Here is a 26,707-nt window from a genome sequence, read left to right as displayed (position 1 = left end):
GAGAGCTCGAATTCAGCCAATAAGACGGAGAGAGAAGGGACCAACACTAGAACCAAAATCCCCAACCAATTGAAGCCACAGAGTGAAGAAAACACAAGAACTTCCCCTAGGCATCCACAACCAAAGGAGCTAACAAAATAAGGAAGTTGAAGAGTGAGACAAATAAACAACAGAGGCCCAGGAACTTGTGTAGACAAACCACGGGAAGAAAGAAAACCACTGAACCTCCATCAGGGTGACAAAAGAGAAACACTACTCTGCAGAGACAAAAAAAACCCAGGGGCATACCTCTATGGAGGGCCTACACAGAAAGGTCCACCACAATCGAGAGCTCCCACCCAATATAGAGAAACCATCTCAGCAGATAGAGAGTGATGAAGAGGTCCAAGTTCAAAGGACCTAGCCCTATCTTGGAAAGAGCATGTAGACACGTGCTAGTAGGGAGCCTCTTCCAATCCCCAAAGACCTTGTCTAACTATGCACAGCCTGTCCTACCCAAACTCTTCAGCAAATCCTAAACTTGCCTCATAGGGAATAAACACTACGAGAAGTTTCATGCATAAACGCTACCAGAAGTTTCATGCAGACACGCAAGTGATGGATGTAGGTTATAGTTTGCACATGAGGGCCCGTCCCAGGTGTATAAGGCACTGGGAAGCATCGATGCCACCACCTTCCCTCTTGTCATTGATTCGGCTATTATGCCCACCCCCATCGAGGAATTATTTTCCTGACTTACCACATCTTCCAACTATGGGCCCATTCCTCCTACTTACTGTTATGCAACTAGCTCAGAGAAAAGACACATGAACGACTTAAAAATTATCCTCTTCGAGGGGGAAACCTCATTTACATTACATAAATGAACAATTCTTGGATGATACAAATGATAAGACCTCCTTTGTATATATAGGAGTCTAAGGGGTCATAATATAATCAGAGCCTACATAACAATAATAATGTAAGGGCACAACAATAACAATAGTGAACTTCTATGGGGCACAACAATAACAATAGTGGGCTTCTATGGGGCACAACAATAACAATATGGGGGTTACATGGGAACAACAATAACAATAGGGGGGATACACTAGTATTATAGGGACCTAACAAGCCCCTCTCCTTCAAAAAAGTGTTTTCCTCAACGCTTGAGTAGTTCTGAATGCTTCTGTATAAAATGCTCATCCTCCCATGTGAAATCTTCAACAAATAAGTTCTTCCACTTAATGAGATACTTTGAAATTGATCGATTTCGTAGCTGTCGGGTTCCTGTTTCCGTCACTGCTTGTACTCGGGAAGATGCAGGCAGCTCCAATTTGTATGCCATAGTACCAATCTTTTGAAACACCTTGTAAGGACCATAGTACTTGGGTGATAATTCATTATCCTTCTTAGCTTGCTTGAGAGACATTTGTTTATATGGTTGTAGTCGTAAAAGTACCCAATCACCTACATCAAAACTTCTTTCGCTGCAATTTTGATCTGCATGTTGTTTCATTCGATTATGCGCCAGAGTGAGGTTATCCTTTAAGAGTTGGAGAACTTGTTGCTGATGATTGATGTGATCTTCCACTGCTTGAACCTTAGAATTTTCTCTTAAAGATGATGTGATGCATGGTGGATGATATCCATAAAGTGCCATAAATGGTGTCATTTTTGCTACAGTATGGAAGGAAGTGTTATACCACCATTCAGCTAGAGTTAACCACTTGACCCATTGTGTTTTTTTGATACAAAACAATGACGATATCCTTCCAAACATTTGTTCACTATCTCAGTTAGCCCATCAGGTTGAGGATGATAAGATGAACTATGAGCTAATTGGGTACCAAGACAAGAAAATAGTTTCGTCCAAAAATTTTCTGTGAAAATGGGATCTCTGTCACTTACTATAATCTTTGGATTTCCATGAATCTTTTGAATTGTTTCCATAAATGCAGTAGCAACTGTGATGGCTTTAAAAGGATGAGATAATGCACAAAAGTGTGCATACTTGGTAAGTCTATCAACTACCACCATGATGACACTCTTTCCTTCAGACTTGGGTAAACCTGTGATAAAATCCATTGAGACCTCCTCCCAACGCTGACTTGGAATGGCTAAAGGTTGTAACAGACCCAGGGTCTTAATTGTCTCAACTTTATTTTGTTGGAAAACCAAACATTCTGCCACAAACTTCTGAATATCAGATTTAAGGCCATCCCAAAAAAAATCCTTCTTGACCTTATGGTAAGTTTTTTAAAATCTTGAGTGTCCTCCTAAGGGAGAGGTGTGCAATTCCAAAAGAATCTTTTATTTGAGTTGGGAATTCTTACAAAGATATAAGCGATCTTTGTACCATAATGAATCATTTTTCCAACTAAATGTATCAGATGTACTGGGATCTTGCTGCAACTTTTGAATGAGTGACCACACCTCTTCATCATTCTTCCATTCATCCCTTGCTTCGGTTATCCACTCAGGTTGGATAATAGAAATGACACAAAGCAATGCTTCCACATCCTCATCCTTTCTTGAGAGTGCATCTGCAACAACATTTTTCTTCCCTTTTTTGTAGATGATTTCAAAGTCATAACCCAACATCTTTGTCACCCATTTTTGCTGCTCTTCTGAAGATAATCTTTGTTCCAAAAAGTATTTAAGACTATCATGATCTGTTTTTACCTTGAAGTGTCTTCCCATTAGGTAAGGTCACCATTGCTTTAGTGCATATAGTATTGCCAACATTTCCTTCTCATAAATAGGTTTGTGTAGATACTTTCCTTTGATTGGACGACTTTCGAAAGCAACAGGTCTTCCTTCTTACATTAAAACAACACCAATTCCATTTCCTGAAGCATCACATTCCACAATTCAAAAAATTGAAAATTAAAAAAAAAAATTGTGAAGTCTGGTGTAGATAAGACCGGTGCTTGCCACATTGCCTCTTTAAGATGTTCAAAGGTCTTCGTTGCTTCTGGAGTCCAAGAAAATGAATCTTTCTTCAGTAATGATGTTAGAGGTGTCGCTATTCTCCCATAATTCTTAACAAACTTGCAATAATACCCTGTCAACCCGAGAAATCCTCGAAGATGCTTTATGGTTGTGCGAATTTTCCATTCCTTAATGGCTTTAATTTTGTTAGGGTCTACCTAAACAACCTCATGAGATACAATATGACCCAAATATTCCACCCCCTGTACTCCAAAGAAACATTTGGAGGTTATTGCATATAATTGTTTCTCCGCCAATAGTTTGAGCACCCTGTCAACATGTTGAATATGATCCTTCCAAGACTTCTAGTAGATTAGTATATCATCAAAAAATACTAACACAAATTTTCTAAGAAAGGGTTTGAAAATGGAATTATCAAACCTTGAAATGTGGAAGGTGCATTAGTAAGGCCAAAACGCACGACCAAAAATTCATAGTGACCTTCTGAATGTTGTTTTTGAAAAGTCTTCAGTCTTCATTCTAATTTGATGATATCCTGAATGAAAATCCAGCTTGGTGAAGTAAATTGCTCCATGTAATTCATTCAACAGTTCATCAATAATAGGAATGGGAAATTTATCTTTAATAGTGAGCTTGTTGAGCTCCCTATAATCTAGACACATACGCCATGATCCATCCTTCTTGTTCACCAATACTACTGGAGCAAAGAAAAAACTTTGACTAGGTTGAATTATACCAACCTCTAGCATTTCTGCAACCATACATTCAATTTCACTCTTTTGGGCATAAGGATATTTGTAAGGCCTGATGTTTGGAGGAACACTTCCTAGAATCAAGTGAATCACATGATCATGATCACGAATAGGTGGGAGGCCTTTGGGAGTCTCAAACACCTTGGAATGATTGTCCAAGACTTTTTGGAGATCTGGAGAAATAGATGATTTCATTGTTTGAACCCTTAGTGAGCATAATTGTGCAATGACGCCTCGTTGTTCTCTCTTCAAAAGCTTTGTCATGCCATTAAAACTAATTATCTTTCTTGGTTTCCCTGTGATACCCTTAATTCAACTTCCTTTCCTTCCCAAAAAAAATTCAAGAAAAGTTCTTGAAAATTGAAATTTATTGCCCCCAAAGATTGTAACCATTGGACTCCTAGTACAATATCAGCACCACCCATTGGAATGGAAAGCATTGGACTATTCAATACATATTCCCCCATGGTTAGCTCGATATTATGGCATTTTCCAGAACAATTTATAGTTCTTCCATTTGCAACCATCACTTTGACACTCTGGTGCTGGATATAAGAAGCAATTCAATTCCTTGGCTATCTTACAATGAATAAAATTATGAGTACTACCCGAATAAATCATCACTATTAACTCTTTCTTCTTGATATATCCTTCTATATTGAGAGTTTGAGGAGTGGTAATTCCTGCTAATGCATTACAAGATATGATTGGATTTATTTCTTCTTTCTCTAGGGTTGGTTCCTGGTGTATATCCTCCTCTTTTGATGTTTCTTATTCCTTTTCTTCCTCCTCTTCACAATCTATGTAGAATAATTTATTCTCAACGCATTTATGACCTTTACTGTATTTGCTATCACCACTGTAACAAATCCCTTTTGCTTTTTTTTCCTCTAATTGTTGTGGTGTCAGCCTTGTAGGTTGTGGAAGACTAGGAGTAGCAACAATTCCATCTTTATAGTTGTGAGTAGTAGACTTCCTTGTGATATCCCTCCGAGTCTTCTTTCCAACGCCACAAGTCAGACAAAAATTGGACTCTTCAAGGTAATATTATGTCAAATCTCCCACAATGACCTGATTATGGACTGGTTCAGTAGAGCAAACTTATACGTAATGCAGCGTGTCATTGTTTCTAAATTCAGTCCTAAAATTGATACATAAGAAAATACAGTTCGTTCTCTTTCTGTCACTTTTTATGAAATTCCAATCTAATGCTTGAAGAGAAAGTTATGATGATTTTCCCTCGGTCACTTGTTTGAGACTGAATTCTGGATCATGAAAAAAACCCTAGCTTGCTTGGACCATATCTCAAAAACTATAGTGAAGCAAGATCTGAAATTTCGTCACAAAGTTCATTAAGATTTCGGCTCCACGTGGTTGGAGTGAAGGATCATATTGTTCCTCATGTGTCCAAGAAGAAGACTGCCAAGGAGATGTGGGAGGTTATGACTAAGTTATATCAGAGTGACAACCACAGTAGGAAAAGGGTGTTGAGGGAGAAACTCAAAAACACCAAGATGTACAAGACTGATTTAGTGGCTTCTTATCTCCAATAAAAGGAAAGGTTTTAACCAAGATGAATACTGGAGAGGAAGGTTCCTCTCAAGATGTGAAGAAGAAGGAAATGGGAAAGAAAAGTGCTTTGTATGTGTTACAAGAGTGGCCATTATGTGAGTCAGTGTCCAAACAAGAATAAAGGCAAAGGGAAGTCACAGGTGGCAGCAGCAATAGAGGTTGCGGAGTTTGTGGCGAAGCATGAGACAGAGTACTCATTGGCTTCTTGTCTTTCTAGCACTAGGAGTGCCTGGTATGAGGACAATGATGCATAGTTCGTGGATAGTGGAGCATCTAGCCATATGACAGGAATGAGGGATGTGTTCACTAGTATTTCAGAGGGAGACTCAGACTTTCATGTGGCTTGTGGGGTCGACACCATACATGTGGTCAAGGGGATTGGGACAGTGATATTCCAGCTAGAGTCAAGAGGATCTCTAGAGGTGGCATATGTTTTGTATGTCCCAGAGTTTCAGATACATTTGATCTCAGTGTCAGATCTGGAGGACAAGGGGTATGCAGTTTTGTTCCAGGATGGACATGTTCTCATACATTCAGAGGGAGCTACCCAAGAGGTAGCAGTGAGGCTTGGTGTCAAAGAGGATAAGTTGTACAAGTTTCAAGGCAAGCCTGTAGGTGGGTCCAAAGGGATTTTGGATCAAGGATTGATGTCAGTGACAGAGTATAGGGAGCGAGAGGCTCCGAAGATTGAGTTGATATCGGGGACTCAGTCTTCTAATTAGGCAAATGGGTGAGAGGCTTCTTCTAGTTCTGTTAGAAGACCATGCTGGTATGAGCTAACATTAATGGATGCTCAGGAGCATGTGGAGACCCCTAGGAGCATGGTCAGGAGGGACAAGCCTTCGAAGTAGATTCCAAAGCAGGTTGCAGGGAGGTCTTCCAGTTTAGAGGGAGCAGCCAGGGCAATGGATGATGTGGTGGATATTGTTCCAAGATCGGAGGTAGAGCCAGTTCCAGATGGAGGTTTTTCCAAAAGTACCTTCCTCGCTAAGAGGGAGTGTTAGAGTTTGTAGCTCAGACAGGTACTTCTACATAGGCTTCTTTTCAAGGTAAGATTTCGAGGATGCGTTAGCAAGCTCGACCAAAGGAAGAGGCATTTTCACTGCCGGGTATCCAATCTTCACTGCTGGGTGCAAAAAGTCTCATTGGTCTGCATTTCAGTGGCCCATATTATCCATAGAAAGGACTGTAGAAGGGCTGAAGTGTTACTTAGTCAAAAGGTTGGCTAAATTGGGCATTTCCAATCATTCATCTGCTGCTCAGATATAATAAAGGGTCAGACCTGGTTTGAATTGTTTTGACCTTAGTTTGTTAATAAAAACTCATAAGTTGTAGCCTGTTATATATCGTATTATTGCTCATCAATACCTAGATCTTAGTTTCTATTTGTGTACAACCAAAAATGTGTGAGCATTAAACATTCATTTCTCCAATTGCAAAATCAAAAGGCAAAACAACCAGAAAAAAAGAAAAAGGAGGTCCCTAAACACCAGGGATATTACAGTGGTATCAGAGCTGGTTTCCTTGCCCACTGTGGGAAATAAACGAGTGGACGAAAATGCATTTGATTTCATAACAGGTAAATGTTTCCAGGTCAGAAGGACAACGAGTGGGTTACATATACTCGACAAAGATATAGGGAAGCAGGAAGCATTTTTCACTTGGATTCAGATCCAGACGAAGGAAACATTCCGGTGTGGGAAGGAGAACATAAACAGGGCACCCACTTAGATTTAGATCCGGGAGAAGAGGGAATTCTATTGGAAAAAGATTCCAAGGGCAAAGGGATCATGGGGGACAAAAATGAACCAACGGAAGAAAGTGTCATGAACATATTCAATGACTTGGCAAAGGGCCAACAGCAACTAGTTCAACTCATGCAACAGATGATAACCAGCCAACAGGTAAACAATAAGAATGGGGGAAATAACGGAGATAGAGGATCAAATAGTAATGGTGGGAACCATGCGAAGGCTAGTCGTGCATGTATTCCTTTGTAGAGAAACACTCAGACAGCTAGCAAGGTGGCTGCTCTTACCCCCGTTTTTGGACAGGCCAACAATAGGACAACAAGGACCACAGGGGCAACAGGACCAAGGTGAGCAGTGTTCAGATTATCTGAGGGAGTATCAGGCCTTAAGGGAGTTCCATGCAGCCATGTCAATGTAAGATTTCTGCAACATAAAAGACAGGAACAGGCCGAGGTACTTCCAAAGGGGGCTCCAGAACCTTGAACTGCAAAGAGTCGGAAAATTCACACTTCCCTATTTTGATGGTTCAACGAAGTGCTCTGCTAGATCTTGGGTACAAAAGCTGGACACCTATCTCCAACTCAACCCAATGTTGGAGGCTGAAGCCATTAAATATGCCACATTGCACCTAGATGGAGAAGTCGTGGTGGTACCATGGGCTTATTACATTGGGCCATGCCAGCATCACATATTACCTGGAATTCACGCAGAGGCTCACTGAGCGCTTCGACAGAAAGGATACAGAAATACACTTCAGGGAGCTAACTCAGATCACACATACAGGTACTCCAGAGGCATTCATCTCATAACTCCATAAGACAGCAGTGATGGTAACTAATATATCTTTTTCCAAGTTGGTTATGTTATTTACTGAGGCTCTAGCTGAGCCACTACAGGGTTGGGTGGAGGCTTATAGACCTGCCACCCTGCAGGATGCTATCACCAGGACCCGTGACATGCAAGATGCAATGCTAAAAAACAAGTTTCCTCCCAAATCCACCTTCCCTTCGAAAAACAAAAACAAAAAGCCTTTTCAGAAGGAGTGGCCCAAGAAGGACAGAATGGATGATGAGGTCAGAAAGGATTTGAGAAGAAAACAAATTGTGTTTCAGTTGCAAGGAACCATGGGAACCAGGACACAAGTGCATGGGGAAAGGAAAGGAAAGGCACACTATATAGAGGTGTACTCGGATAGTGAGGAGGAGGTATGCTTTATTTATAGAAAGAAGAGGACGGAAGTGGGCATGCTGGGGGATCGCCAAACATGCAACCGGCATATGAGTGAGTTAGTGTAAGTTTGACCTCTCCTAACTCTTATTGCCACTAGGCCACATAATACCAATCAATGCATGATACCAAGTGTTAAAGAAAGATCGTATCCAAGCCTTATACCTTAAAAAAGATTGTATATAATATAAGTTCATTTCTAGTCCAGGCACATGAGTTTTGTAACTCACAATCTTACACACAGGAGCGAAGGTAGAATGGAGCAAGAGTAAGCGATCGGTTCATTAAGGTAATTGGTAAAGATAGATTCCTAGCTTGCTTCACAATTCAATTTACTTATTGGCCCGTCAAATAAGTAAAAAAAAAGGTCGAGCAACTAAAGTTCCTCTTCCTTCCCGTTGCACGGACCATTTGACTTGACACAGGCAGGAGAGGGCCTGAGCTCAGCGGATGATTTCCACATTATTTCCGATCAAGAAACTACTCAAGTATGGGCACATCTGCTTCTAAACAGCGGCAATGGGCCCAGAAGAAAGAGAATAAATGGGGCTTCTGGATGAAGAATGTATAGTCTATGTTCGATCAACGAAAGAACGTTTTTTGGAGGTGGTACCTAAGCTATCTTGCTCAGAGCAGTCGTGTCTTTGTTCCGCTTCCTTCAAGAGATGGATGCTTGCCCGAAGTCGTAACAAGTCCCATGCCAGCCAGCACTGAGTTCCGCTTCGAGAGTGCCCGAAGTCCCAAGCCAGCACGGAATCGGAGAGGACCCGTTCCGGTCTTCCTCTCCATGGTTCACTATCGCGTCCTTCCTCCCGTGTTCATTCATCTCTAATCCCATCATGCATGTTTTGCCATGGTCCCTGTCCTTTTTCATGGAGTAAGGGGTGGGGAAGTGAGCGATTGATTGTATTGCACCCACCCCCTATACTCTAATAGAATCCATTGGTGAAAACGTACAACTTGCTCATTCATCTAATTTCATCTCATAGCGGTGAGATTGACCGAGGTCACGAAAGGGATTTATTCTCTTTCTTCGGCCCAACCTCAATAAAGTAGGTAATATATATCCCCTGGGTATTGGTAGGAAAGGAAGCACTTGGTCGTGGCACGCACCCCCTTCCTTCTTTCGTCTACCCCTGCCTGCCTGAAGATGACTCTTCATTCACGTAAGTAAGATAGAAGGAAGCCGCTTCGGTCGATCGATCATCGTACGTATGGGGTCATCATGCCACTTCAGGGGCGTTATAGGGAGGGTACAATAACAGAAGGATCTCAGAATTGTGGAAAGACCGCCTACTACATTAGCAAAAACCTTACAAGTGCAGAGCTGAAGTACACAGTTACAAAGAATAAGTTGATTAGGCTTTCACATCTTTTCAATCTTGATCTTTACAGAATTTGAGTGATAGGATTTGGATTGTAATCTGCCTTGTTCACTTTCCATCTTTTCCCTCTTCTTTGACTCCAGTAAAGAAGTTTCTTAATGTTTCACTCCTTAGATAAAGCTTCGTTCCACCTTCCTTATTTCACAGCGTCAATCACGTGGACATTTTATTCATGCATGTGAGAGTTCGTTCCTACTGATATTGATTTCCCGTCGTAGCATAGAGTAGTGGAGTTATCGATCGGAGCATAAGGGCATTTGGCCAAGGCGTTTCGTATGCGGTGATGAAGCATGTGATGGCACTGACTCGACCAGACCAAAGACGAAGTAATTGTGTATGGAGTAGGTTCTGTCTGTCTGAATGGATGGGCTCATTGATAATGGAGTAGGTTCTGTCTAGGTGGGCTCAATTGGTTAAAACACTATGGCCTATCTGAAGAAAATCACTTACGAATGGGATAGGAGCAGAGAAAGGCATGCGTTCAAGGACCTACCTAAGCTGGGTTCGTTCAGGATTAAAGACTAGGGGTAGTTTTCAGGTGGGAAGGGTATAACCGTGCTTGCTTTAAAAGGAAGGATATCTATATTTCTTTATGTATGTATTTATTTAGAAGGATCTCTATAAGAAGAGTAGATTAATAGGCTATTAAAAGACTTACCAACCAAACCAATATGTATTGTCTTTCTTTCTGCCTTCTTTCAATTCAAGAAAGAAGGGATATATATAAATACCCGAGCCCATATCAACAAAGGAAGTTGAACCCTAAGCGAAGTCAACCCTCCCTCCGCCTCACCCTTCTAACTCAAGCAGGGATCCCTTATTGAGGTCTTACCTGAGCAGAGCTAGCTCTTCATGTCATGCTTGTAAGACGAAAAAAGGACCCTATATTTCTTCCCCTAAAAGTCGGATGCCGTTGAAGAGAATTTTCCCGACCAAGAACAGGCAAGCCTTCCTTCTTTTCGTGGTCAAAAGATGTAGCCCACCTGGGGACTTGAGCGGTCTTAGACCTATACGTACGGAAAGCGGATTAATTAGAGGCCTTGTTCCCTCTCAACCAACCCTCCCTTATATCTATCCCACTCATTTGGGGAAGTTTCATCTTCTTTGTTCTCCCTTCAGCCAACCTTCCCTAGGGCAGGCATCATAGTAATACGAGATACGACGTGTGATATCGTCCTATGCCATATGTACTAAGCTTTCTCGGGAGACATGGGGAAAAAGCCCGCCTTCAGTATCGATTGGATGGGTGGAGGGAGATCATCGGGTTAGGCCAGGGTTATCAAATCGGTACTGTTGTTAGACGGCAGATAAAGAAACCACTAGTACTAAGTGCTTAGTAGATAGGGTGAGGTAGCTTAGGGTCTACCCCCAAAGGTTAGCGATGGAAGCACAGTAGTAAGGTAAGTGAGATTGTTCGTAAGCTAGCGTGTGTAAGGGAAGGTAGCAGTGAGAGTGCTAGCGAAGGAAAGTCAAAAGGTAGCCTAGAGAGAAAGGAACATATTTCCCGTACTATAAGCGAGATGAGCTTTTCCTGGGCTTACCCCTTTCCTCTTCCTTTGGTCGAGCCTACTAACGCATCCTCTCTAATTTTGCATCTGTATATTGTGTGGCTCGATAAGCAAATAGCTTATAAAGAAGCGTTGCGCGAAAAAACTTTTTCGTTCAGCCATTCAAAGACTTTCCTGGTGAAGCGGCTGGCTGGTTACTCGATAGGTGCTACGTTGGGCCCAGACCTGATCACTTGGGCCATTTGAGGCTTGCTAATCGCTGCGAGCTTCACACGCTCATACCTAAAATGGTCAAATCAATTAAACAGTCAATTACTAATGGAAAAACATGGATGGTGGATTCTGATGAACTTTCTCCCGAGATGCAAGCCTCGCATTTCACTCACAGAGAGACATGAATGATTTCTCTACGTAATTACATATATAATGAGATAGATCTTTGTATACGATATTAGGTAGCGTAATTACATATATAATGAATGGATGCATAATGACATCAATGCATAATTACATATATAATGAATCAACACAAACATGGTCTTGGCTCTCACTCTTGAGACCGTGGGAAGGAAGAGATTACCTACTCGAAGCCTCATCCACTTCCCCATTGAAAAAATGCACTTGGGGCAAAAGGAAAGAGGAATGGCCCCCTCCTAAGTGTAACCAAAAACAGGGTTGAAAATCCAGATGTCTCCCAAATATGGACTGGGGATCCAACTCTTGCTTCTCAAGCGAAGGAGCCAGTAGGTCCGCTCTCCCGGTACAGATAGTCGGGGCTACTCCGCGAAATGAGAACCGCAGGAGAAACATGTATGGGTTGGGGGACCCAACCGGTCAAAAGTATTATTCAACCGATCTAAGAAAGAAATCAAATAGATCCGGGAGACAATACTCTCTGATCTGAATCAGTTCTCCTTTTCAGACAGCAAAAGGGACTAGGGAAACACCAAGCACACCCACCCTCCTCACCTTCCACTCAACGCCAACTTAAGGCCAAGTGGATAGGCTACGAGGGAGAACCTTCATTCTGAAATGACGGCATCAAACACCACCGCATGCCACTCTTCCAAGCACTCTATCCACCTTACGAAACAACTCTCTCTCTCCCTAACCGCCCATAACTTGAGTCCAACCACCACCCATTGTAAGGCCAAGGTTGACGCTCATCACTACCTACCCCATGTTAGACATTTCACACCCCTTTGGACGATCACTAGCACCCCTTATCACGTTACCCTCTCCATCGGTATTATGCCTATCCTTCTGCACTTGACCCTACCACCCATTGTACCATAAGTTGGATTCATTATACCCTCATTCGTACGTACATGGATCTGACCTCTATTACCTATACCACCACCATACTTCTAACCATTTGTCCAGCTAGCACTACTACTTAAGGCACCCGTCAAGTTGAGGAGGACGGTTTTATCGGTAGAGGGGGGAATCTTGACTTCTAATGTGCGATTTGATGATTGCTTGTGAGTCTGATGAGATGGATGATGGATTGGCTCTGGTCTTTAGGAGGACCTTCGCTGCTTCGGCCACGCTTCGAACAGAGTGAGACCTCAAATCCGATATTGGTCACATACCACCCGAAGACTTATTAGCTCCTGAATTGACTTTCTGGCTGCCCTTTATTTACATGGACGTACACTGGTCTCGGCCAGTCAAACCACTTGAAAAAAAGGAAGTGATGATCGGTTACACTCAACCAGACTGAGTATCGCAGTTCGAGTCTGCACATTTCCACTCCATAACAAGGTAGCCGTAGGGAAACCATAGGCTGGATCGAATCCCTGAATTTCCCTTCCAACGGAACGGAAGGAACTGATATCAGCGAAGGTAAGTAGGTGCTAATCTCCAACTTTTATTAATTCTACCCATATTGGCAACTTGAATAAGCTAACAAAGGGTGTTGATTGCTTTTTGTGAATCTCCTACCATTATTTTAGTGTACCTATTTATGATGGCTATGAGGCCAATTTCCATAGTGGTTAGTTTCGTTGCATTAGTACTATTAGTTCCCATGTAACCAGCAAAAAGGAATCGAATCTTGCCTGAGTTATCTTCAAAGACACCTTTAAAACTGACTATCCCTAGGTTACCTTTGAATGCTCCATCAAAGCTTGGTTTGATAAAACTAGGGGGGAGGGGTGAAGTAACTAGTAGATTGGACTTTCGAAGGGGGAGGGGAAGAAGACGCGGGAATAAAGGATTAGGAGAGGCCTAAGGCAAGCAAGATTGATTTCTCCAGAGGATCCATTTCCCAATATTGGGCTTGCCAAGGAGAAATCAGGATCAATTCTCTAACATTATGGAAAAAAAATCCCAAACGACTTCCTCATAGGAGAAAGAACCATAGAAAATTCGATAGTTTCGCTCTTTCCATGTTAGCCTCGTGACAAATCCAGGGAAGATAGTCCAAGCCCTGTTAATGATTAGGTTTTTAAAAGGCAAGACGTCCCAATTAATAATAGTGTCAATGATGCTATTGGGGCTACAGGAAGATAGCCCAAAGGTCTGATAGACACGATCCCACAGGAGCCCCATGTAAGGACAAGCATTTAGAACGTGTTCCATGTCCTCGAACTCTGCCTTGCATAGTAGACAAATTGATGGTCCTCCATAGCCTTTTTTTGTGAATTCTATCCCAAGTGAGGCCTCTTCCCCTTACAACTAGCCATAAGAATAGTTATATTGTTAGCCAAAGATTGTTCCCCCAAATCCAACACCAAAGTTTTTGCTTGGGAAGATCCTTATGCCCCATTAAAAGAGAGTAGGCTTCCTTTACGAAGAAGATTCCTTCCTGCCTATATATCCCCATCTAAGCTTGCTTGGTCCCTATATTATGGGGGTTTTCCTATTTTGAAACTCAAGGACTAGCTCTGACCAACTTTCATGAGCTTGAAGGAAAGGCCATTTCTTTGTTGTTTTCCATTCCCTCCATTGCCCACTTGTTAATTTTTTAATCTTTCATTTCATGTACTTTTCGTGCACTTTGAATGGTTAGATTTGCTACTATAATTAAGTTTTATATGCTCTCATAAACTATAGATTTTTCCCTAATTTACAGCAGTCTTGTGTTTTGTATGTATTGGGTGTGTTCTGAGACTCTCTTTCAGACTTTCGAAGTCCAGGAAGCCTTAGGATTGACTCATAACCACTATGAACCATATCACTTGCATTACACTACCTCTCCACCTAACCCTACCCTTTACAAGCATAGGAATTCATGGGTTAGTTTGTAGGATCCTTGGGGGCACTTAGCTTTAGCCTTTCTAGGGTTATTTGATCCTTGAGTCCCACCAGGAAGCCTCCCTTGTAGTGGCTAGTTGTCACCACTAAAATAGAATAGGGGTTGTTGCTAAGGTGATAGTGGTGATACCCTTGTCTTGTTGCGTAGGTTCCTTTCTTGGTGAAGGCTTTGCACTAAGGTGCAAGATTATGTAGCAATAATCCCTACAATCATTTCCTATGTCATTGTCCCCCATCTTAATTTGGTCTTCTCTATCTCTTAAAACCTCAAGAGCAGTCATCCTCATCACCTTGCCTCTTCCTACTTCTTGCTATGTTTTTGTATCACTATATAAATTCATCAACTTCTCAAGAAACTTGCTCGTCCCATTCTACATCTTATTCTTTGGACAAATTGTGGCATTGCACGGTTTTTTTTTTATTTTTTAACTCTTTTTATTTTAGACAATTTCAGTTTTGAACTAGCATATACCCCCAAATGGTAAATGGAATGCCAAAGTAATTTAAGGGAGGCTTTTTAAAATGATTTTATTTCATGTTGGTCCACTATTTTTATGATGACCTACAATTGGTGAAAAGAGTGTACAATTTAAGAAGGGGGAGTAAAAATGGCCGAGTCTAGAGGGTTATGCAATCTATAAAGCCAATACACAATGGGAGAAAAACAATCGTTACCTCCAAGATCATCCACCCAAATAAAGCCTATTCAATTCTAAATCTATCATACATATCAACTTTTTATGCCATAAAAAAGAGCAAGAAAATATGGATTTTCCAAATTGTCACCACCTTTGCACCATAAGGATGTATAATATAAGTTATAACCAATGTGTTTGAATATCAACTAAGATCTTTCACCTAAGTAGCTATTAGACAATCACATTCAATGGGGAGACCAATACCATTACTCATACCCTCAACCTTGCAACATAGCTACCTAGGTTAATAATCTAAGTTTATATTCAATCAACAATAGAACTATATTCAAATGGTATTTGACTTTTTCAGTTTGCTAATTCTAGTGTTATAAATGACATGAATGTTTCTAAATATATTATTCATTATCTCTATATTCATATACATTCATGTATCTTATACAGATGCTTGTCCTTTAATTACATATGATGTCTGACTTTCATGAAGAGTTACCATATCCATTGTGCTTTATATCTATATATGTTCCTATATGCATTTCAATGCAAGTTAGGTTCATCAATATATAAGATATTCATACAATTCAACACAATTATCAAAGGCTTGAAAGTCAAGAGGAAAGAATAGGTTCTAGAACAAATATGCAAACCAAAAAACATATCTATCCTCTAATTTGTTTGGAACTACTTTCTGTAGGAAAATGCATACCAGAAATTATCAAAAATCAAACAAAATACTAACATTTTAAGGTGAAAGTAGATCAGTGCAACTATGTACAAAACGCCATGACATGCAAGCCCACATGGCTCATCTTTGTAAGGCCATTACCATTATTAAACCAATCAAATGGACAAGCATATTTGAAGCACAATATCACTTTCACCATTATTGACCATTACAACAATTTTTTATATACAACCTTTTAAGTTGCGACATCAAGGCATTTGTGAGATCACTCTTAAACACTAAACACTACCTAGACAACAAACTTCTATAATCTTTGTTACATATCTCGATGAATCAAAAATGCTTCTTATGACAACCATAATAGAATCACCATACATGCATACGTTAACATCCTCCCAGAGTCACGCTATAATTTTGAATTGTTTGACTATACTCATTTTTTGACTGGATCTACTCAGAACTTGGAATTTTGCAGTGCAACAAATTTGAACACATCAAAAAGAAAGTTCCTTCTATTAAAGCCGGGATACTCGCCTATCCTCATTTTTTGATTGAATGTGCTAAGAATTGAGAATTCTGAGCTCAAACACACTTGAACACATCAAATAGCAAGTTATTTTCTATCAAAGCAAACTCCGTTGTTTTCCTTTGGTCTTACAAAACACAAAATACATATGTACACAGAATCTACACTTCAAAAACCATTGTTTGTGTGTCATGTAGCATCCTATAAATCCTAGGGTTTGCTGCATGGTACAGTTGGAAGGATTTTAGACCCTGTAGATCTGTATGTATCCAAACGCTGAACACATCAAATAGCAAGTTATTTCCTATCAAAGCAAACTCCGTTGTTTTCCTTTGGTCTTACAAGACACAAAATACATATGTACACGGAATCTACATTTCGAAAACCACTGTTCGTGCGCTATCTAGCGTTCTATAAATCCTACAGTTTGCTGCATGGTATAGTTGGGAAAGTTTTATACCCTGTAGATCTATATGTATCCAAATGCTAGGCTATCAAGTTATAAACCCTGTCAATGCCCAAATCCCTTGACATATTGTGCACATTGAACACCCCTCGTTAGCTCTTGGAAGGTAGCTAGCAAACTCCTATAACATATACTGGCAGAAAATTTCACACAAATTATATCAAATTAGGATTCAAACGCAAACTATACACACTCTTCGCAGAGCTGGTCCAATACAGTGCACTCAACGGTAGTAATGATATTGAACTAATGTTTATATGGCTTGCCATCTTACACTCGTATTGCCCTTTACAACATAAAACTCTTCAAAACTCTTGAGGATATAGTCATACATCATAAAAACTTATATATAAACCCTAATGAATATAATGTTATCCTTTGAAATAATATTACCAGTGTAACACACAAATCAAAATAAATAGCAGATATCTCAATTGCATGGACGAAGTTAAATAAATTCAATGCTTTTAACCTAGCCGAGAACAGAGATGGGTAACATGCAATTCAAAATCAGAAAAAAAATCACCAACGCAGCCTCTAACTGGATACCCACATAGTAAAACTTAACGGAGTTTAAAGAGGAAATGGGTAAATAGAACATATAGCATATATGGCCTCTATAGCATATATATTCGTCCTCTAGGCCTTTCGCTCCTTAGCAATGTGGCCACTAGCTATGCCTCCAGACATATTGTGCTGAAGGTTTGCGGGCTGTGAAGGCCCCTGTAATGACAATTACTCTGTAGCTAATTTGGCCTTCAGCAAACCCTTAATCCCGAGTATTTTATCTTTCCAACATAAAATTCTCTGCAACCCCGGCGAACAAACAAGTAAAAGGTGATTGCAATCAAATAGGGTGGCAGAGGTGAAAGGACATTTTATCAAGCTTGCAATGCGGAAGTTCCTGCGAAGAGTATTAAAATCGAATCTGTTTAGAAGGACTGGTGGATAAAAATTGAACGCTTTAACCACTTCTGTCGGAGGTGTTGTACTTGTTGCTCAGTCACGCCCGACAATCGCCCAATTATACATTCGGAGCTCTAGAAAGATCAAAGATTTGTAAAAGAAATGAGGGATATTTAAAGTCGCTCGACCATTACAGAGAGAGGGACATAGAGGTCCATTGCCTTACTAGTATTGGGGAGAGGAATTGACACAGACACTAGACTGACAAGGGGGAAGGGACCTCTCGCGGCTACTCACAGAAGCGTGCATTCTGATTGCCATGCAAAAGGAGAAAGACAGGGGACTGGGGTGGTTACAGGGAAAAAATTACGCAATAACTGCCTACAAATATCTGGTGCCTGCTCCAAACGAAGATTACAGCATCACATCGCCAATAAACAAGGTGGTGTGCATGAAAATGCACAACACTCTTTCCACAAAGGTAGCATATAAAGGTTTAAGCAAAGAAGGCCAAGCAACCATGCTGTACAGGGCACTCATGCAAAATGGATTGCCCTCTAACTGCTGACATTACAAATTTTATAGACCATTTACTGTCAGAGCTCAACCCTGGAGAAAATCAACCATAAAAAATGTAATGATGGGGCTATGAAGTTGAGATAGGTCAAATATAGTGAAAGAAAATGGAGGTAAGATACTGCTCACTCAAAAACCGAAGAACACTGAAAAATTTCACCAATTTCAACATTAACTCATAAAATGCAAACAGGAAACATAATTAAAGTTACCTTCAAGCTCGCCGTGGTCTTTCTGGAGCTACACGCCTTGAATTGACAGTGAAAGTGCAATGGCCGAGTTGTGTGAGCTCAGGGTTCACATTCAAGCTCCTCGCATCATCGAAGAAACGTTTGCACATTCGAGCCACCAGGTAGTTGAATTGGCATCCACCATTACGTTCACATAGGGTCGACCTCTCAGTCATACGTGACAAAACTCTCCAGAATGGGAATGAATGTACCTCGTAAGTGTAAAAGGACACGTGGTGTATCCAACAGAGAAGTAATCAGTTCACAACGCCACATGAGTATCGTTGGTTATTTTTTATTTCTTAAATTTTTTATTTCAGACGAATTTCGGTTTAAAAATATTCAATTTATCCCGATTAAATTGATTACAAAGTAAAATTTGTATTCGAAAAACAAATTGAAAATTTATGATTAAATTGATTACAAAATAAAATTTGTATTTGAAAAACAAATTGAAAATTCATGTTTGATAAACAATTTAAAAATTTATAACTTTAAACTTCTTTTAGTCACATCAAATATGACTGGTTCATTTTCAATCTTTTTCTTTTTTCTTTTTTTTCTTTTTTTCTTCTTCTTTTTCTTTTTTTTCCGAAGGTGGCAAAACCTATCAAACTCAGGTGTCAAACCAACAGTGAGCACAGCCATCTCTGGCTGCTATCCGCGAATGTCGGTTTGACTCATCACTGTTATCAAGGAAAACCACGCCACCTGTAATAACCCGCTGGTGGTCCGTAAGGGACCAGGCTTTCACTCCTGCCAGATGCCTCTGGGTCTTAGGCCGTTAACCTGTTTCCTTATGTCCAAGGAAGACAAACTCTTAGCCAAGTAGAAGCAGTTGCAGTTTTACGGCATACTCCAGAGCGATATTTTAATCTTTTATTAGGTATAGATATATGATTTTACATGATTAGTCTAAATTGATGAAGATTCTAATAATAATGTAATTTATTGCTATGTAATATATGTTTTTAACTCTTTGATGCATTTATCATGTAATTTTTGCTATGTAATAATTTTTTTAACTCTTTGATGTATTTTCGATGTTATATTGAAATATAAATTACTTAGAGATTTATTTTAAATTTAGATTTATTAGGTTGAGAAAGTGATTTTTTTTATTATTTGATTTTATATCATTTATTAATTTATTCCTATTAATAAATTTAAAAAACAAAAATTGTTTAATTTTTATTTAACTATTTTAGGAGTATAATAGTTTATCTGTGAGAACAAGTTCTCTGTATTAAATTGTAAATTATAATTTTTTAATTAAAATTGGCAAATTTGTATTATATAATATTGTAATTAAAGGGTGGCCGAGAATGAGGGTTATTTATAATTTCAATGGAAAACCAACTATCAAGTACTCTTCGAGGTTTGGGAAGAGGATCAATAATCAAGTTGAAATGTATGGCATCTTGTTTGGATTAAATTTGGCAAAATATATGAATATCTCTAAGATATCAATCCTTGGGAACTCACTCCTCACAATACAGCATTTGTACAAAGGCTCATTTTCTAAAGAAAATCATTTCAAACTTCTTCTACAAAGAATTGCTCGTGCCCTGGATTACTTCCCCCTCAAGTCATTTTTTCACATCCTTAGATGCTAAAACTTAGAAGGAGATAGACAAACTAATCTTGCTTGCCTTTTAAAAGCAGGCCAAACTGACATAAAATGGATCCTCTAGATGGAGAAACATCCTATGATTCTCCCCTCTCCCCCTTAGTTCTATTAAACATGATTTGGACTCCCACTCTAAGTCTCCCTCTCTCATGTCTTGATCTAAACATAGGAGCTCATGATAAAAAAAGGTGGCAATTAGTGTGGCCCATGCAAAGGAATTCATCCTAATGTTCTCACACGCATCATGATTTGAAACAGGACAACATACTAGGTTTCAGTTTGACTTAGAACCTCGCTCATTAATTGTCTCGAGGATGGGTGCCATAATGAAGTTTAATGGCAACCAGATTGACGTCACATGTGGGATTTCTAGTTTAAATTCATGGCCTTTGTCTGCTCCTACCTTCATAATTTTCATTTGCATGATCAATGTGAGCTTCTACTCAACAACCTTCATTGGTGCCCTATGTTGGCTCATCTGAATCGAGCAGTCTTTTCAAAGATTTTCTATGTTAATTGATTTCTTGGTTCTATTAGCAGCACTTTCGAAATCAGGGTGAATTTGCATAGTGCTAGTTGGTGTGATTTTGGGATTCACTACAAAGGAAACTTTGGCATCCTAACACTCTCCTAGATACGTTGTGTGTCCCCCAATCTATTCACGAAGGCACAATTAGTATTAGTTTGGCCAGTTGATGTTCCATTATCCAACCCGTTCATGTTTGTCAGTGCTCTTCCTTGCAGGCCAGCCTTCCTATGTTGGGTACTCTTATTCTCAGGTATCGCCTTCCCCTCTATGTGGTATCCTTTGTTAATTTGGCTCTTAGTTGTTCTCTATTTCTCCACTTACTTAATTGGAAGTCTTCCTTGTTGCTTTACCCCTTTGGCTTCGGTGCTCCTGGCTTAGTGAATCATCGTGTTGTCTTGTCTCTACCTGCGGAAAGTGGTCACCTTTTTTCGACCCTCTTAGTGCAACTATTCTCTAGTTGGAATTTGTTTGTCTCTAGTTAGTGATTATCCTTGTTGCTTTCCACAACAACCCTCTCATTGATCCTATGAGTCATCTGAGCCATGTACTTGTTGACAACCAATCCCATTCCTCTTACAATCAAATAATGTTAACCCGAGAAGGATAAATTCGTTGTAGCAGGTGGTAACAACAACCATAGAAAGTGTACTCGACAATTAGAAGCTCTTCAGCTAGAACACATGGATATTAATTGGAAACTCCATCGGCAAATGACAACCTTAATTTCCCTCGTGAATGAGATTCAAAGCCTTAAAGATAAATTAACCTATCAAGAGGATGAAATCAATGCTTTTCGTCGACAACTAAAAGACCTGAAGTTTCAGCTCATGGTCAATGAAAACCAAAACTTAAACAACAGTGCATCTAATCAACCCACTCACAACTTGTTGTTAGATCTCAATCAACCTCTAAAAAACGTTATTTCTCCTCCTTTTTTATGCTCTTGTATTGTAATTGTGTTTTACTTCTTAGAAAGTTTTGTAAAGTTTATGTATGTCGGCCCCTTGTAGCAGTTGGATTCCAATATAGTCTTTTTTTAACACGTGCCAGTCCCTCCTACGAGGACCCTCTGCTAGAAGAATCAGTGTATCTAATTTCCCGTGTAGTTGTTGCATCTGGGCGCAGGTTTAGAATCCTTACTCATCTTTGTTTAAAAAAATATATTGTTATATTAAAAAAACACAGTGTAAAACATATTATAACAAAATAATATATTATAGGGGTGGCAGGAGGGGGAAAGATTATTCGCAATCCCGAAGGAAAAATAGTTATTAGGTACGCTTGGGGCTTGGGCTCTATATGGGCCTCATCGTCGTTCTCCAGCAAGGCATTAAAGATCTCACTATCATAGGGGACTCCTTCTTGGTAATCAAATACTTAAGAACTAACTCTTCTCCTAAAGACAATGCACTCAACCAGATCATTCAACATGTTAAGAGCCTCCTCTCATCTTTTTCCAACTCCCCCTCCTTTCATGTTCTCAGATATCTTAATGTTGAAGCGGACTCAATGGCCAATAGAACTTGTCTCTTACAAGAAGGAAAAACGTATGTCAATAAGGTCTTGGGGTCTTACAATGTTCCCTGATGATGGTGGACATCTCAGTCTTTTTTAGTCTCTCTCTCCTTATAATAGTGCCTTTGTGCCTTACTCTTCTCCTTCCCCCCTCCTCATGATCCCTCTAACCCCCTTTCCCTGCCCCCCTCGTCCTTATTTCCCCGCCCCCTCCCCCCTCCTTTCCCCTCCTCCTCCCCCCTCCTTCCCTACCCCCCTTTCCCCTCTCCTTCCCATCATTTCTTCCATTTGTTTATACCTCAACAAATGGTGGAACGTGGCAATGGTTCGGTGATAAACGTAGGAAGGCGTGTGGGTAGTAAATAATATTAAGGTATTTAAGGCTACAATCATGCGGGATCGATTGAAAATGCTTTGGCAACCATTAAACAATGTGTTGCATTTAATTTCCATGTCGAGGATTAGACAGGGAATTCACTATCTTAACAGTTCATCCGAGGAAGTCATCTCAGGAAGCAAGTTGATGATGGTGAAACCGTGGGATCCAGGCAGAGTAATTGCGTTGATGGAATTTCACACGAGCTCTAGGGATTTGGATGGGCATTAATTAGTGCTCGTCTTACTACTCAGTGCATTGTTTCTTCAATTCATTTCTGGCCTCAAGCCGTCGGACATTTGGAGTCAAGTTGTTCGGATCCTCTTGTTGGTCTTCATTCAAGGGTCCATGCAATTCTATAGGAGAAAATTTCGTTCAGGAAAGGGTAAGCCTCACCATTCTACTTTAAGTCCTGAGTTCACTCAATTAGCAGTTTCCATTCTCAAAATTTGTTGTGTCACCTCCTTCTCTGTGGAATTTTCCGAGCATCTGAATGTTTGTCACTTCTCCAACTTTCACTACTTTATCATGTGAATTTGTGGTTGGTTCTTTGACTTAATTATGGAGTTTGGATTATGGGGCCATCGGCACCAACACTCCAGGAGAGTGGCTCGAAATCTTGGTAAGCATAGTGCCTCTGCAAGTAATCACTCCAGCCCTGAAGCCATGGCTCCCTCATGTGAACAATGTTGCAAAGAAATTGCAGAATTAACAGCTGACGTTTATGACCTCCAAGTTTTACTTCATCAGTAGAGCCTTGTTGACAATTCCATGTAGGACACCATAGAGAGCCAACAACAAAAGATTTAGCGGTTTGAAGATGTAGTGCAGGCCCTCCAGAACATTGTGATGGATCTCCAATTGTAGGATGCCAAGGTTGACAGTCTTCCAATGGAGATTTGTAGGAACATAGACCTGAATCAGCTAGCTTCACCCACTGATTAACTAGTCTAGATGTTTAGTTTTCAATGTATCTTTCTTCTGCATTAGTTTTTTCATCTATATAGTACTAGATGAATAAGGGTATTGTCATATAGTATAAAATTTTACTCTCCTTTCACTGACTTCGAAAGCTCTCCCATGACCACTGTGATGCTTTCGAATCACTCTACAATGTAATTTACCCAGGTTCTTATCACGACTAGGCGCATATTTAATCTAAACAATACTCATTCTTGTTTAAATAAAAATAAAAATAAAATATTATAAAATAAATGCCTAATATTTTAATAATGTTAAAAAACCATTAAATTTATTAAAAGAAAAATGAAAATTAATTATTGTCCAAAGGTTTGAAACTTCTAATTATGTCGATAGGCATTTCTCTGCGAGGTTGGGTGGGTAGGAACTAATCACCCCAACCAATCACATAACGCCATTTTCGTATGCCTCCCTCCAATTAAAATATGACACATGTCGTTCGAGTCTCAACACCTCACCTTCATTCGCAGTAGCCGGAATCATAGAATTAATGCCAACAGAATCTTCTTCCCACTTAACCATCATGTAAATGACATAGTAGACTATCCCCAGGTCGTCCAATGTTAGCAAAAAATGTAAAATCCTCATAAGGCATTCAACGAACTAACAACATGCCATAATTTTCCCCAAATGAAGCTTTTTTCTACAACTGTCTGATTATCAGTACATCATAACCTTCATTCCCAGGCACTCCCAACATAGAATCTTCAAATTCATCAATATCTAACATATTCTCTTAAAAAACGAGAATGAGAACAACTACAAATGCTTCAACTTCTTGTTTTGCAAACAACGAGGGGCTAAATTTTAAAAAATCAAACAATGATCCATTGATCTAATCACATAAAAGATCATTTCAGACAAAATGTTCGAAGTAATGGCTTTTCTGGCCTATAAACGAGGCACTGCAATAAATTGACCACCAAAAACTGATACAGAACCATAGCTTGATATAAAGAAGCTAATATTCTTCGATTGTTGCAGATTTAGCTCGAGTTTTCTTCGACTTTGTGCAAGTAATCATATAGTGCAAAGAATTTGCAAAAATAAACATTCTAAAGCTTCAAACTCACTAATCTCGATGGATTAAAGCTCGAGGAGGTCGTTTATGGTGGCGGCTATGAAAAACAGATGGTTCCATGGAGGTCTAGATGTTGCAATGCTCACAAGGGTATGTTGAATAAGTAATTAATTAACAATGAAGAAAAGTCGTTCTCAAGTCCCAAGCTGAGTCTCGTTAACCCTTTAGAGGTAGCAAGGTAAAGATGGCATAGAAAAAACAAAGCACCGATAGATTTTACATCTTTCTAATTCTCGCTACCATGGCATTTACAACTAGTATTTTGACATGTGTTTCATTTTTCATTGACCCAATTCAGGACCTCAATGGCACTATGTTTGTGTCTAGCTAGATTTCTTTGATGATTGAGGCGCAGGTGGATCAAGCCATAAAAACCAACTCCCCACCACCATGAGGGGCACCGCCTATAACCCACTTTGAGTGGAAATACAACTTTCCAATCCAACCTAATCGTCAATATTGCTCCCTAGTAAAATATTGGATAATAATATGATCCAAGGGATCAGAAATATGTGCTAAATGAAAGTGCTCAAAATCTCCCAAAACTGGTGCCAAATAATAGATATCGTCGTTCTGATTTCATTGACACTTGAATCACCTCAGTTTGACACTGTATGAGGAAGCTATCGTGTTTGAAAGTTTTTGGCAAACAGTAAAAAAATCAACTTGCAAGGTTGACTGTGCAAACTGTACGATGACATGGTGATGACATCAACAAGATGACTAGATTTTACAACTGGCATACGGGCCAATCCCGTGAGGACATGTGGCATGCTGGTATTGGTTTGAAGGTTCATGATTTGGGTCAATCCCAGGCCACCACGTTGGCCAGTGAGAGGTTGTGACGTTGCCTCAGGAATGGCACCAAAAATTTGTTTGCTCGACTGACCAACTCCGCAAAGTTCGACCTCATAACCTCTCATCTGCACAATAAATGCACAACCAACCGAGTTATAAGTGATTCTTATTAACTATGGTAGGCAGATTATATTTAAAGTCATAAGGCGGATAGGTTTGTGGGATGGGCGGGCTAGCAGGCACGCCCACCCGACCCACACTTTTCGGCAACATATATGACCACTGGTAGAAGAGAAGGGGGCGGGGCACGTGGCACCCTGCCCACGCCGTAGGCCAAAGCCTTATGAACACCACAAGATTGGGATCGATGATCCAGGTGGATCTTCAGATACAATGGCATGGAAAATATCAAAATTCAAAGTGGCAGAAAGAGTTTGCCTAAGTTCCTTTGAAAATGAGGTGTTTTCTTTTAAAAAGGGCTTTAAGCCTTTTAAAAGGCAAAATCGCAATCAGAGGATCCAAAGGGGTGGACTTAAGAAGGCGCAACGAAACCACCGATCATCGATCTCCGATTAAATTGGAGTCGGGGGCAAGCGATTAGCGATTGCGATATCGGGACTAAGACTTGTGATTAGCGATTGGATCGACAAGATCAGATCGGTGATCGGAAGAACGAAAGACAAGGACCCCGAGCCATTGCATATGTTGATGCGATCAGCCGACGCCGATATTGGCGATCGGCAATCGGCAGTCGGCAAAGCCCCGTTTACAGGACCAATACACTAGCGATATGCTGATTGCGATTGGGGGACCGGACCTGATGGATTTATAGGTCCGATTTGATAAACTTTGAGATCCGGTTGTTAAGGTTTTGGGTCGGAATTATTAGTGTATGACGAGTTTGGTGTATTATCGTTTTAAATGATAAAAGGCTATTTTAAAGGGTCTGTTGTGCCTGCCGACCCTTCTACCTAAACGAATCTTATTCTGAACAAACAGACCCCTGATTTGCACGCGGCTTTGTGCTATAAAGCTCAATGAAAGAAAGAAGCACGGGAGAGAGGATGTTCAGCACGTTGTCTCGAGGCAGGAGAGCTTTCAGGTGGCCAATAATGCATTTTGTCTGTTTTGAACAAGTTTTAAATGTTTTCAGCCCCTCTCAATGCCACAGACGCATTGGTGTTGCCCACTTCTCCATTTGAGTTCTTCTGTTCTCAGCCATCTTTCAGAATGGAGGTATAAGCCTCTTTTGATGTATCAGATGATTGCATTCTCTTCTTTTTATGCCATTTAATATAAAGGCCTCCCCATTGACCGAGCAGGGCCCAAAGACGTAGTCTGAGTTGGACGAACTCCGTTATCAAG

At 40.2% G+C, this 26,707-nt stretch overlaps 1 protein-coding gene across 1 annotated transcript in view; it reads right to left on the bottom strand.

The window, feature by feature from the left end:
• LOC149190861 (uncharacterized) overlaps positions 1-18,647 on the bottom strand; it is a 156,409-nt gene extending 137,762 nt beyond the window's left edge. The window contains exon 1 of the mRNA XM_089412292.1: positions 18,415-18,647. The gene's annotated coding sequence lies outside the window, so the exon portion shown is untranslated. The remainder of the gene's footprint in view (positions 1-18,414) is intronic.
• Between the last annotated feature and the right edge of the window lie 8,060 nt (positions 18,648-26,707).

The sequence above is a fragment of the Pinus tabuliformis genome, chromosome 3_1, assembly GCF_031772625.1.
Source record: "Pinus tabuliformis cultivar Carrire ecotype Pingquan chromosome 3_1, CPIR1, whole genome shotgun sequence".
NCBI lineage: Eukaryota > Viridiplantae > Streptophyta > Pinopsida > Pinales > Pinaceae > Pinus > Pinus tabuliformis.
This window is presented reverse-complemented; position numbering and strand designations above follow the sequence as displayed.